The sequence below is a fragment of the Ptychodera flava genome (assembly GCF_041260155.1).
Source record: "Ptychodera flava strain L36383 chromosome 23 unlocalized genomic scaffold, AS_Pfla_20210202 Scaffold_23__1_contigs__length_28996876_pilon, whole genome shotgun sequence".
Classification (NCBI taxonomy): domain Eukaryota; kingdom Metazoa; phylum Hemichordata; class Enteropneusta; family Ptychoderidae; genus Ptychodera; species Ptychodera flava.
In genome coordinates, this window is record NW_027248277.1 from 5,589,841 (window position 1) to 5,603,730 (window position 13,890).

A 13,890-nucleotide genomic window follows, 5' to 3' on the forward strand; every position below is an offset into this window, starting at 1 on the left:
TGAAAATGGGAACGTCCTCCGAAAGGGGGAAAACAAGTCGGCTTTCGTTTATAGCTCCACTGTTAAACATTTTGCTTATTCTTATAGTCTTTTATCGGTGTACATTCCGCACACTTCGACAAAACTTGTTTGAGTCTCGTATGGATTACTCACATGCGTCGGTTCAAGTTGGAAAGCAATATTGTGACTTAAACCTCGCTCGGCTGTAGCTTCGATCCCAAGGACTGCAACCCGAAGACATGGTAGGAGAGATCCCCCTTTGTGTTATATTTTTTTATGTAGTTTGCTGCAGAGTCCGCTAAAATACAGAAAAGTAACGTTGACGTGGTAGCGCTGTACTTTTGCTCTTCTCTGGCACAGCGGTCACTTCAAGAAAAAAAACAACAACGAAATCTTCAAGAATGATTTATTTTTGAAGCTGCTGTCCCTCTGACAATTAAATCGACGTGTCCAGAAAATAACTGCAATGTTTCAGTTCGTGCGCGCAGCGCGATTTTCACTGAATCAATTTTAGGTTAAAGTACTCGATCGACTTAATGAGATTCGCGACTCGATATATAGTGTGGGGTCTCATGCAATAGGCATAAATAAGAACAAATCCGGCCAATAAGCGTTGGATGCGTGGCTCGCTTTTTATACGCATCTCCTTTGAGATACCCGACATAACACTACTCGGGTAAGGATGTGCTTCTCTCAAAAACGCAACGTCGCCTCCACGGCGACTTACTCACGGACGTTTTACACACCCTCCGCAGCGACTTCTCTCTCCAGGTCCTTGAACGAGGTCAAAGCTTGGAACAAATTTTGCAGACGACAATTTTTGACTTTCCCCGTGCATACTGACCCATATCTTACTGTGATATCTGTTGACACAGGATCGTTAACGGGAGCTCTCGACTTCTGATACGACAGCAGGAATCTTATCAAATTTAAAAGTCGTCATCGAGAACTGTGTCTCTTATTATCGCTGTCATATTTTTCTCGACGCAGATATTGCGCTCGATGACATATATACCTGTGCAAACATGCTAACCGGCGTAATCATCGAGTCATTTATTCACAGTCCATCAAATTTTGACGACAACGCCACATTGTCGTCCCGACAGGAATAAGACACATGGGATTGTTTGTTTTGTGGTTCTTTTCCCGAATTATTTCGGCGATTTTACTCACTTCCGGGATGCAGACTGCTTTTAGCGTTCTGTATGTGTCGACGGAAAGGACGTAACAGCCGAGGAAAGCATTCGCAATTTGATGAAAACAAAAGTTTGACAAAAAAGTTGGAGAAACAGAAAACAGAGTCGTCTGCGCGCCAGACACAGTCAGGTTTAATTGACAAGCGGTCCATTCTGTAATCGTCTGCACAATCCGCCTTGAGTCACACGAGGTAAAAAAGAAGTACTTCAGGCTAAAGCCTGACAATGACAGACACGAGGTCGCTGCCAATAGTTTGACAAATTGACGATATTTTTCAGGGCATTAACATTCGTCGGCCTGACCGTAAATTTTTCTCCGCTATCGCCCTCAGTAAGCTAGGCCATTGCGTAGAACGGTCGTTGCAAGACAAATTTCCTTTCACAGCATTCGAAATACTTCCGTTATGGGAATGGGAGAGAGTGTTATGTTCATATCGCGTGCGTTTTCCCGCCTCGCTCAGTCTGTGATTGCATTACGTACACAACTGTTAGCCACTAATTTGTCCTTAAATCAGGTAATTAAATCTTCACGGGATACTGTCAGTTAAACTTACTAATTTGTAAAATAGCTCAGAGACACAAAAACATATGTTCACTGTACCCTCATATTTGCAAAACGTGTGCAGAAAGGTTTCATTCAAAATTTCATTTTCACTTCACCAGAAAAAATATTAAAAGCTCTAAAAGTCTTTATTATGCATAACGTTAGTTTCTAAATGTGTTGAAAAGCCAGATCCGCGACGAGTCAGGCAAATAATTTCATAATGATATTTCTTCTTTGATAGACTGCTTGCAATTTTTTGTATTTCATTTTTCATTGTACTTTTAGAGTTTGCATTAGGCAATGATAATTGTCAATCAATACTGCGACAGTACAAAATTCTGTACCGCTAAAATTAGCAAATTTAAACACTGTTTGTTTTTTCTGTTATTAAAATTTATTACCCGTAAAGGAGCTATTTTTGTAAACGAAAGGGTACAAGGTCATTATACATTTCTAAATGAATGATTTTTGTGGAGATTCTCCAAAAGTGGCATGTTGGTTTCCAATTTTTCATTTGATCGAATGTAATTTGCTAACTGGACTTTTCATCTACGTAAGTCATCACATTTTTGTTAACTCTTTTTCGTTTCTTTGAGAATTTCGAAGTCGAAAGACATAAGGCCCCTGGATGTAAACAATCCGGGCACGATTACTATCAAACATTCGGTGGCAGAAAGCATAGCTGTATGTAGCGACTGAATGAAGTCCTGATTCGGCCGTACGCGAGTCAAGCGCCACAACTTCGGACGCCCGAACGCGTTCGTCTGCAGACCCCAACGATCGGGAAGCCAACAACTTTCGGTGTGAAGCGAAAGCTAATCAAATCCACGACGTTTTCGACGAATTCTCACTAAGGAATGCTTACCCGCTGCGTTTTACTCGCTGTCGACGACAGCATGGGTCTAGTTCCGAAGAAGGCCACTGCCCAGGCGATCTCTGCACCACAGCGGTCGCTCTAAACCACCCTCCCGCTCTCGGGGAAGTCTATCTATTTCATCGACGATAGAGGTCGACAGACAGGCCTTCTGAATTGTCCTTCGAAATAGGAGAGCATTTTTACGGATTCAGTCAGGGTGTTGTCTTCTCTCCTGTTTCAAAAATATGACAATATTTCTAAAAATGGCGTGCTCGCAAAAAAGAAGGTATTCATAGACAAGCGTGTGCACAGTTGCCAGTATACTTTCAAAGCCGTTTGATAAATATAACATATGCAGCCTGACAAAAATGCCTTTAGAAATACAGCCCCATTCTTTCATTGTATCGTTCGTCTATTTTTTGTCGTCTGCGTTTAGTTTGACCAATCTGCCCCTGCGAAACCATATCATGAGGCAGTGGAATACGCCAACTTTTTGTGAACAATTCTGAGAGGCAGTATATTGAGGAAATTATTTGATTCTTTTAAACAGTACATCTAGTCAGTTTAGACAATAACTAGAGAGGATAGCGTGTTCTCTATTAATATTTGTTGGTTTTACATCGATCTGTAGTCAAATAACAAACTGAATTGAAAATTAAGTGGACGGTTTGCTTTTGGAATAAATGCATTTGTCTACTCTTTGTTGTACAAAGTTGAAGCTGTGATCTTGGCGTTGAAGGGGTAGTATATGATATCATGTGTACACACAAGGAACACTTTGGAGAAATTTGAGAGAGAGAGAGAGAGAGAGAGAGAGAGAGAGAGAGAGAGAGAGAGAGAGAGAGAGAGAGAGAGAGAGAGAGAGAGAGAGAGAGAGAGAGAGAGAGAGAGAGAGAGAGAGAGAATGTGTGTGTCGAAGGGACAAGATATGTCCATGAGCGGACCGAACCAGACAGTCACGAGGCATTCCATGCGACAATACACGAATAATGTGGTCGACAAATGTATTTACCATCAGACATGAGTCGAAGCTCTACCTCGCTGCCAGGACATCGCTTTCTCGACGCGCCGTGAATTTTTTGCCTACCATGGAACCAAACCAGTAAACGTATCAACCGATGAACGCCATATTTCTGTCGTGGCCAATCAGCCAACCAGCATGGTAATAGGGCCACAAAATAACTCAAAAATTGTCATAAAACGATGATGACAGACAAACAGACGAACTCATAAACATGTCAGTGACCACAACACTGTAGTATATTTTAAAACTTCGTTATAATTATGGTGTCTCATTTACGTCAACGTTCGTGTGTATTTCACGGCTAAAGTGACGGCAGTAAGGTTTTGACTTGTTCTGAAATTCGTATGACCGCTAATACGAACACAAAATGTGATACACTTAACCTTTTTTTCAACTATGATTTCACTCATTGAATTTGAGATTCACTGTCAACCGTGAAATTACACTAATTTTTCCCGCCACCTATACCAAGTGGAGGGAGTAGAGCGTTTTCAGCGTCAAAAATATTTGATTTTCCGTTGAATATTGCGTATTGTGTGTAGCGCGATTTTCCCAGCGATTGCCTGCTGTGACATTATTATTATTATTATTATTATTATTATTATTATTATTATTATTATTATTATTATTATTATTATTATTGCCTTGTATAACGGGTGAATAGTTTAACAAGATTTCTCCAACACATCGTACGTACAACGCATATAAGTCGAGGACCGATGCGGGTGTTTTCTGTCGACGTTGACCCAAAATTAAACACATTCAACGATTGGACTAGCCGGACGATTGACGATTTGTCCTGTGTGCTGGTGCCACATTTCGCATGGTAGTGAAGTCGGTCACTTGCCCGCAAAAATATACAACATTTTTTTTTGCAAAATTTGTTTTAAATCGGAAGGCGATATAGAATGATCGAAAAGAAACGCATGTATCTCTCAAGTCAATAGATGAATATACTGGTGGTAGCTGAGTTAATCTTGACTTTCACAGGGATTGGCAACTTCTTGGGATCAGGGGGACACCCACTGTACAATTAGTTGTCAAGATGTTGGCGAGTTTTCAACCGCTTACAGCTTTTAATCAGAATCTCTCTCTTTAGGCAAAATAAAACTGACCTGACAAATCTTGTTTACAGGCAGTTCATGTTGTGGGGAGAAAAAATATAAAATGGGACTATTAAGGGCTTTTCCTCTGTGATTAGCAAAGTTGCATAACATAATTTTGAAAAGGACTGTGAATTTTGTTGGCAGAAAATTCACGCCTAGACTTTCAGTGAAGAAAAAAAAGAGTATAATCATAGCACTCAAAATCAGAATAAACTGAAATATAAAATAAAATGCGACACTTCCCAAAACGGTATAGCTCTGGAGGGGAAAGTTCGCCAATATGCAGGGATGAAAATCCAACGCTAATCTTAAGGACTTTTCACAAATTGTGACCTGAAAAGCCTTTTTGTCGGCGAGTTTGTAAGTGATGGCGTTTGTTACCCCGGTATGTGTTAACAGCTAGCAGCGATGTCTCGTTGTCGCACGAGCCGGTGTTAGCACCTCAACCGGTGACCTGTCAACGACACCCATCGCTGTCTCCGGTGACGTATGGCTCGGATATACCAGCCTTTCAATATTACCGAGTTTATTTTTAACGTAAACGCCGATATCCAGCGTTTTGGGGGTGACATGTATTTTTGAATATTTATGTTTCACAGATGAAGCGAAGCATCCTATCCTGTACAAACAGTTTTAGCATCTGACAAGCAGATATGCACTCTCAAACATTCACATCATACTCTGGTAAAAAGCTAAATACATTGATACCTTTACAAAAAAATTGAAATCTTAAGTTAGAGTCGCTGTGTTCAGAAGGCATCTTTACGTAGACTTAGACACACGCCGTTTGCGCTCACAGCAGCGATCGTCAAATTCCAAAAATGAACACATTATGAAACTATACGGGTAGCAAAAAACGTCAGCCGTGCTGGCAGCTAGTGTGATAAATATCCATATAGCCCAGATCTAAAAATTGATACTCTGTGTGATACATTTCTCTGCTTCCTTTTGCTAATTTTAGTGGCCAAATTTACTGGGAATCAGTCGATATTTTGTTGCTTATCACTGGACGTTCAGAGAAGTCTTTAAAACGTCCTGTGCGGTTGGTGCGAATAACTGGTCGGGACCACTTACGACGCGGAGAACAGCTAAACCAATCGGTGTCAGGCCAAGGATTGCCGGTGTAGATTTCACAACCACCGTCACGCTGCTCTAATAACGTGGTCCCATGAATAAAGATTAGGAACAAACGCTAAGGTTACATTCGGGCTTACAAAGACGACGAAACGTCCATACATATCTGTTTGGTTGTTTTTTTAAACTTTATATTAACATCGACAGTGTCTTTACAGCTAAATCCCTCACTGTCATAGACAATGAGCGACATAAAACAAACAAAAAACAATTGTTGATCTATTGCTTAGTTTATTATCGACATTTGTTCAAATTTTGTGATCGCTGTGTAATTTTCGATACTTCATTATATAAGTTGATCTATACACTTATAAAGGCAGGCTGGGGTTACAGATTGGCATTTTTACTGAGCATACATATATCATTCTTGGGTTTAACAACGTAATTTGCTGACATGGTATTGTTGATGAATAAAGCGTCGACTGATGATTACCGTGTATTTGAAACATAATTTGACATTTAAAATAATTATAGATATAAAAACACGTTGTTGTTTTATGTACACACTCAATTTGTTAACGTTGTCCATTGATCCCCTGTTGAAAGGCCAGCAAAACCATTTGGGGCATTAAGATGTGCTTTCACAAATATGGAATCGGTCATTTTAAAGTGTATATTGTATTTTGATCTATTTGGAAAGAGTGTTCAGATGCGAACAAGTTACATACAATCAGACGACTGATGGACGACGTGCAGAAGAGAGATAAACTGACAAGCAGATAGGTATCAGATGTAGGCTGTGTAGATTAGAAATAATAACATACAGATTGACATTGTAGCAGACACTGATATGGATCAGTAACATCAATGAAGGGGTCAATGAGAGGATAAACAACAAACAAAGCAACGAGAATGAGAAATGGTGGGGTCAAAGTTCACTAGACTCCTATACAATCGAATTGGCTAAAATTATCATGCAAAACAGAAATAGGCGACAAAAATAAACCACGTCACAAATTGGACAAAATTACAAAAAGGCCACAAAATCGACGAATACATGAAAATTAAAAAGTCTATTAACAGTTCAATTCGAAAGATAATCAGCTATTTGTATAAAATACTATAATCAAATATTTATTTTTACAGCCAATATGTTCTAACAATATGACGTACATGTGATGGTTCTGAACGAATTTTTCATCGATTGGTTTTGCGTCGGTGGGCTGGTAATATGTACATCTCTCAATCAACAAAGGGTTAAGCTCTGTTCCGCTCCATAAAATCCTACAGGTTGATAGGATAAAATACATATATAATACGACATATGTTTGAACTATGGTACTTCTAACCATAGAAGAAAACGATTGATTGTGCGGCACCAAATGTTGATAATATTTTTTGTTAGAATTTGTAAATGACGGACATATTTCCAGTCCCAGCACTAATGCATACAACAAGAACGACAATATTGGTCGGGCACATACAGGGTGTGTTGATAATCTTAATATTGTGTATGTTGGATTTATTTAGAGAGCAAACCAAGAAACAAGTTAGTTCATGCGAGAAACAACGATAGTTTGAGAAATGTCGTGCCGGTAACTGTTACCGAGTGGAAAGATTATCAATATCATTTGTTTGATGACTTTTTAAATAACTTCCAATTCTATTCAATGTTCGTATTATTTTTGTCAGAGTCCGACAGAGTAGATAAACCATGTGCGGTAACTTTATGCTCATTACAAGAAGACAATGCTTTTGACGAAATCACATCACATGTCATCATTATTTCTCAAAATTGTAAAATTTCAGTTGCAACCAAACGACAATGCAAAATTCGAAGTAAATCGTCCATTTTTGCTGTCGTGATGATGGTAAAAGACGCTTAATTATATGTTTATTTTTGGCATTTGACAAGGCGAAGGTGAAACAAAACTACATGAAATTGTTAATTTTTTTCGATGTTTTTACTGTGCATTTTTCTTAGCCAAATCAACGACGTTAACACACGTGACTGGCGAAACCGAACGATCGCTTCTAGGTGGCGTAGAAGAGAGTTGGTCCCTGAGACACTGCCAGTGCTTTGACGTTGTTTTGAATTTCTCTGTTTTATAGCGTAAATCCTCCGAATTCGCCACAAATCGCGTGTCAAGGGGTCACACAGGTCGCCAGGCGACGTGCCCAGACCAGTAATATACGACGTAAACACTGCTAGACCCTGCTTCTGTGTTTCGAAACACAAGGAGATGTGGGCGCGCTCTCTTGTCAAATGAACCAGCAGCTGTGATTGGTCGATCTGTACAGAGAGCTATTCAACGTTGCAACGCAAGCTGGCAGACGTCGACTTTTCAAGCTTGTTAAACATACACGAGAATTTGATTTACACATCTTATCGACAGACTTGTATTTCAAGTTAGACAGTGCAAAGACCTAGGGCGCAGCCTTTTTCAAGCTGATATGAGGGGGGCGTTCATTATTTACCGAAATCGAGGGATAGGGGACGGGTAATCTACACTCATTGCGCCATCAGGCGTGCTGAACCTACAATGTGTGTGTCCAAAATTGAGTTTTCGTGATCAAAATCGCATTCCCTGAAACAATCCACCAAGCGATTCACATAGGAGCGACAAGGATTGACGAAATACAAAATATTTGGCATCTCTACATAATTTTGGTGGGTCAGTGAACTTTAAATAATAGCAACTGAACAGCACATTTTAGAATGATAATTTCTTGATGTTTTTATTTAACCCTTGAAGTGCCAAACTCAGTTTTTATCACTTTTATAAAACATACGCCAGTCGATTTATTTCAGATATTTCGCGAAATTTCGATTAAAAACTGTAGCCAACGAAATATGAAATCCATTTAGTCCAAAATTATCAAAAAAATTAATAAAAAAATTCATAAATTTGGTAAAATGATGCATTAAAATTTTGGTGGGAAATATTACAGCTCTCAAAGGGTTAATGCTAGCACGTGAAAGACCTGAGTCAAAATATCTTTGCCCGGGGCGCATTCTACCTTAAAACTTTTAGCATCTTGCACAGTATTTCAGAGATGGATGGAGAGTGATAAACATGTCCATCAATTAAAACAAAAACGACACTAAAACCTGTCATACTTTTTCATCTTTTTAAATTAAATTAAATGAATAGATTAGTAACCGTTGTTCCTGTGTTACTCGGTGGGCCGATATTTCCCAAAACTTTAGCAAAGTCACTCTGCCTATCACGAGATAGTACGACACTGGCCACAAAATCTAAACATTCGTAACAATAAAGTGGTACTCTTGGTCACGTCTTATAAAATTACTTTTTTCTTGGAAGGAAGCATTTTAAAGAAAAGTTCAATCCAAAAATAACACCATGACTCATACATACAATATCTAGAACGCGCCCTGTGTATTTTATAGCTTGGTCATAGAGCTTTGCACAGAAATTTGACAAATGCAATAAATGATTGCTGCACACCCTTTCAGCGCCTTTTCTAAAGAAATGATGTTTATAAACGAAAGACACTCGTCAAAATACAGGGTTCGTAAGGGTTTCAGTGAAACACATAAATAATCAGTCAGAAAATATTTCAGAAGAAACACCGTGACTAGACTTTTCGGACATGTTAATATGTAGGAAGCGACCAATTTTTCATCTCAGAGGGACAGTAATTGTATAGTTTGAAAATATTTAAGTAACTTTTGTTCGCAGAAGCAAGTGCATTATTGTGCTTTCCATGAAATATCGAGGACTCAATTTATTAGTCTGACAAACACGACGCACTGTATACAATGTGAAGTGTTGTAGTTGACAAATGAATTCTAGTCTGGTCTAAGATTCAATCATTACTAATTACACTCCAAGGACAGGTGAACACTGTACGTTTTAGCATGATCCTTGGAGTCAAAGTAGAAACTGCAGTTTACAAAGCAGAACAAAATTTCAAGAAAATACATAAAAAAGTACGGAATTGGTTCAGCAGTTTAACAATGACTACATAAACTGTACAGCAATGACGTAATCATTGAAGCTTACCTGAGATACAGACAAACAAATGTTGACGAAAGTTTAGCAGAGGCAAATGTGATGCCAGCAGACATTATTCAAATGACCAAAATAAAAAAGAAAGAAGAAATTCACATCAGTGGCACTTGGAGTGAATAAATCTCAATTAGCTGTAATTGTGTCTGTATGTCTTTTGCTGTTAGTGTTGTTCTGATTTTAAAATGCAGTTTCTTGTTCTACTGGCAAAATCACATCGACGAACTTTGTGCTAATCTTCTACCACAGTCAATTTTTTACATATTTTTGCCAAAATTCTGATAAAAAACTGTAGCTAATGAAATGTTATGTCCATTTGCCCCAAAATTATAAAAAAAATACTGAATAATTCATCAGAATTGGCAAAATTTTGCACTGAAGTTTTGGCGGGAAAAATTACAGCACTCTGCAAAGGGTTGAAATGGCAATGTGCATCTTGAGATATCACCCTACAGAGAGTGTTAGAAAATTTGCATGTAGCTAAATAATCGAGTATCGTTTTATTGGTGTGAGACCTAGTCTTCATGAAGTACTTTTTTGGAGGCATAAGTGCTCCCTTTATTTAAAATCGTCTCATACTTATAGCAAAATGATGTATTTATGCAATGAAAATGAATAATATGAAACAATCGTTTGCTTTGTATTTGCTACAAATTTCATACAACTATACCACCTAGAGTACGAAATTGCTCCGGAAAAAGACACATTAGAGACAAAACTGTTGTAGGTGGATTAAAATACTACCGACGATAAAAACTATTTTAATACTGTTACATTTTTCTGACAGGCGTTGTAACCCTTCATTAAAAATACCCATAAAAACTCCAAAAGAAAACTACCCCTCTTCTCACGACGACACCCCTGAATCAGTCAAGGCGCTGGAAAGTGTTTGGCTGGACGGATATCATACATTTCGAGAAATAATGAACAGGTCTTGAAGCGTAGAGAAGAAAAAACAAACAAACAAACAAACAGTCCATGAAGATGCATGAGTCACCATGAATATTGGAACAATAAACAGAAAAAGGGCAAATGGACAATTAATATTTAGATAGCTCTATATAATTCTATAATCTGTCAAATGCTTATCTAGATATGACTTAAACGCACCGCGTTACTGAACTTATTAAAATGATGGAGAAACATAAATCTTTGCTTCTTTCATTTTCGTAATTGATACTTGTCAGGCATATTTAAGGAGAAACGACCATTTTCAATTATTTTTAGATTATTGAAGCCCATTATCGCCAAGGACAGTGAGCTTTTTTAGATTTTTTGATATTTTTTAAATAGTAGATAATGACGGAATATTGTGAGACAAAAGCTTGGTTCCCTTTTTTGAGATTTCTGACAAGATAATGTAACAAAAGTCGACGATTATCCAGCATCTTGACGAATGAGGGCGATGAAGAAATTCTCACATTTTTTGGAGCTTGACGTTGGACACAAACTGAAATGTGTTAAAATATTGTAAGGTTGGGTCACCCAGCGTAATATACAGGGCTATGGGTTTTAAGGTAGTATGCACCCCAAAGTTTAAAGACTCAAAGGGACAAAGTCGCCCATTTTTTCATGAATTTTGTTTGATACGAGATACTATTTATATTGCTTGACATGTTGAAAGATACTGAATGAATGGGTGACCATGCATATATTCGACACTGGTTTTAGACACGATACATGAAACCAATGTGAGAATGAATTAATGGTCATGACCATTAATTCATTTTTGCGATGGTTTCATTTAATTTGTCTAAAACCGGGGTCGAGTATGTGCATGGGCAGCCATTCATTCAGTATCTTTCAACATGTCAAACAATATAAATAGTATCTCGTATCAAACAAAATTCATGAAAAAATGACGACTTTGTCCCTTTAAACTGTTGCTCAACTTTCCGTTAGGAAACTTAAACTTGTTTCCTTTCAAAATCAAGAATAAAAATCAAGTGTTATTGTGAAAAATTTGGTACAAAGGAAACAAATTACTCAAGATTTATCGAAAATTGGACTTCAAAATGGTTGCCATCTGTGTCTTAATTATACGATAAAAATCAAATTTTCGATTATAAAAAGCGTGCGAAAACTTGAATCACTCCAAAAGCTTTAAAATGAGGCCCCTTAAGCGCTAGACCAGAAAAGTATTGGAAAAATTTGAGAGTCAAAGCGTCTGTCACTGAGGCGCATTCTACCATAGGTATGAACTCTGAACTCTGAACTCTGAACTATTGTCTTGAGAGTAGGGGAAAGGTCAAGCGTTCGAAATATTAAGTCATTGAATAGTTTAAACTGTGAAACGAAACCTCAATTCTTCGGTTCAGTTGATTTATTCTTTAAGAACATTGAGAACTCTGTGGAACTTAGCGCAGTTGATCAGAGAGAGAGAGAGAGAGAGAGAGAGAGAGAGAGAGAGAGACAGAGAGACAGAGAGACAGAGAGACAGAGACAGAGAGACAGAGAGAGACAGAGAGAGACAGAGAGAGATTTGCCCTTTATATCGGAACGTCCAATGAGAATTGTGCAAACTACATTATCATACGGAAGGAGAACTGCTTTGAGACAAGTGATAGTGCTATGAAAGGAGTTCACTCTCCTGTTTCAGCACAGTCACCTGTGGTCTATTCCGCTCTGCGTCTATGCGCCCCATAGATACGTCTATGGGGCGCATAGACGCAGAGCGGAATAGACCATAGGTGACTGTGTTTAAGCTTTTACCAGCCACTCCCCAAGATCAACCAAATTGCAGCGTTCCTCATCACTTGATTACAAACAGTGACAAGATATTAACATTCTTCAAAGGTAAACAAAAGGAGGGAAGATGCTTAATTGAATAACTCACTCTTACATCGAAGTGTTTTTCTTCATGAAGATTAGCAGTGGAAAGATCTTGTTGTCATTGTCAATAATGGGTTTCAATTTTGTTCCATTTCTTCTTCACTGTGTCTGACATTTGTCAATTACGTAAATGAAAAAGTCCGGTGATTATCAATAACGTTCGTTAATACACTGGTGTGTAAAATTCACAGCGATTGAAAAGATGTTTTACACTCAGGCAAAACTGAAGGATACTGGGGCCATGTGAAACTGTATTCCACTTTGTCATTATCCTAGGGTGTATGCTTATATTCATTTACCACTAAAGACAAGAACTGATTCCCGCCATTGTGAGGGTATGGCAAATGCTCCCCTGGTGTGCGCATTTTGAAACGGCCAGTACTCAACTTATGACGATTATTTCTTTATTTTTATTTTGTTTGTCAATTGCACGTCTTTGTTCTGCCCCTAAAAATGTTGAAACGCCCGGTGTTTAACTTGTCAGCATAGTGTCTACAAGAGTAAAATATACAGTTATTGTTTACATATGAATTCTAGCCGGGACCAGAATTCACTTGTCAACAATAACAATGCAGTCGACACTTGTACAGGCTGAGTTGACAAATTAAAACAAAAAGAGTGAAAAATGTCAAATTTTAGTAGAATTACTAGCCTTTTACATAATTGAAATGTTTCGTGGTGAGTAAAACTGTCCAATAATTATCTTACCGTTGTATATAACTTAGCTCACCTTTCACATGAAATTGCATTGTATTTCTTCAATCCCACCCGTACATGATGACGATCGCACGAGAAATCAACGAGATTTCCTCCTGTCTCGCGAAATAAGAAGCGTGTCCCCGGCCCATCGTCTCTGCTCAGCATGACTTGACAGCTCGGTGCAGGTGACAACAGGACAAATTAATTAACCAGTGGTGACATACACGTGCGTTTACTTTAGACTTTCTTCCCCCGTCTAAGTTTAGACTGAAATGAGTATTCGGAGACTAAATTTGGCCACTCTGTCCGAAAAAGTGCCTCAGGGTGGACGTTGAAGGCCTCTGCAGTCATCCTCTACTGACCACTTGAGACAAATGTCACCCTGAACGTTCTGTTTCGCTGGTCCGTTCCGACTTTGCGTCAAACTTGCAGTCATTCGACACACGACGAAGAAACATTGTACTCCTAAACGCTTCAACAAACGACTCGGACTTTCCCTGAAAGGAAATTAGGATCTAGGATTAG

At 38.5% G+C, this 13,890-nt stretch overlaps 1 long non-coding RNA gene across 1 annotated transcript in view; it reads left to right on the forward strand.

Moving 5' to 3' along the window:
- Positions 1-5: 5 nt before the first annotated feature.
- The window catches only part of LOC139124070 (uncharacterized), a 73,196-nt gene continuing 59,311 nt past the window's right edge, over positions 6-13,890 (forward strand). Inside the window, exon 1 of the long non-coding RNA XR_011549857.1 lies at positions 6-242. This is a non-coding gene — a long non-coding RNA (uncharacterized lncRNA). The remainder of the gene's footprint in view (positions 243-13,890) is intronic.